At 36.4% G+C, this 1,051-nt stretch overlaps 1 pseudogene; it reads right to left on the bottom strand.

Moving 5' to 3' along the window:
- Positions 1-251: 251 nt before the first annotated feature.
- On the bottom strand, positions 252-772 carry LOC102128968 (protein tyrosine phosphatase type IVA 1 pseudogene; annotated as a pseudogene).
- Positions 773-1,051: the final 279 nt, after the last annotated feature.

The raw sequence follows: 1,051 nt of genomic DNA, 5'->3' as shown, positions 1-1,051 counted from the left end.
TATAAATGACAAGCACACTTTAAATACTGACAGTCAGAAATCTTTTGCCAAGTGTCCAAATAGTTTGATTCTAACCGAAACACAGAGATTGTCAAATCTGTCTAGCATGTGTCCTGGTAAAAGTGCCTTTCAATACTCCTACAGAAGATTCGTTAGACATATTCACTGAGCCAACATGTTGTCTAATATGTATAACAAATTAGGTCGTCTCAAGTTCCACTTCCAAAGCATTAGTATGAGGCACCCCGGTTTTACTGAATGCAACAGTAGTTTCTATGACCTTTGGAGTCTTTGAAGAGCAGCTATATTTTAGGACAATACTTCTCCAACTACAAAAGTTTCTTGCTGTTAAATGCTTCATGCCGGTTTTGTCTCATAAATTATACTATATCTTCATATTTCATTCCACCTTCAATTAATGCTAAGCAACAAGTACTGGAGCTCTCTGAAGGCCTGCAACACAATGAAGAGCAATACAACAACCAGGTTCTTCACGAAACTTAATTTTTACAATACTTAGCCAGTCATCAACCATCTAGCTGGATAGTGGTGCACCATCATCAAAAGGCCAATCGAGAATATGGATACGTTCTTTCTCCACAAGAGTAGTGTCGTAAGTTGCTTCACATGCTCTCGCTATTGTGGTAACTCCATAATTCTTAAGTTCCTCTATAAATTTGTTTAAGGTCACATTAATTGGAGGGTGTATAATAAGAAATCTCATGTTCTTGTGTGTGGTTTCCACAGAAGCTGGGCAGTTCACTCAAATCATGTTAATTTAGTTTAAAAAAGAAAACATTCAATAGGTTTATGAAAGAATTTTAAAATTTCAGTACAGAAATGATGCAATGAAACTGAAGTCTACTTCAATATACTCCACTTGAAATTTTCAGTGCTTTGAATATGAAGTTGTAAGTAATAATAAATGAAATGAACCGCCTTAACAAGAAGCAGTGGTTCTTCAATCCAGTAATACTGAGGCAACAGAAAGGAAGGGCACTGAGGTTTACCCCATCTAGGTGATAACTCTTGTAAAATGCTCTGTGGGTCT

Source organism: Macaca fascicularis, chromosome 6 (assembly GCF_037993035.2).
Source record: "Macaca fascicularis isolate 582-1 chromosome 6, T2T-MFA8v1.1".
Lineage (NCBI taxonomy): Eukaryota > Metazoa > Chordata > Mammalia > Primates > Cercopithecidae > Macaca > Macaca fascicularis.
Note: the sequence above shows the minus strand (reverse complement) of the source record. Positions and strands in the feature narration are given on the sequence as shown.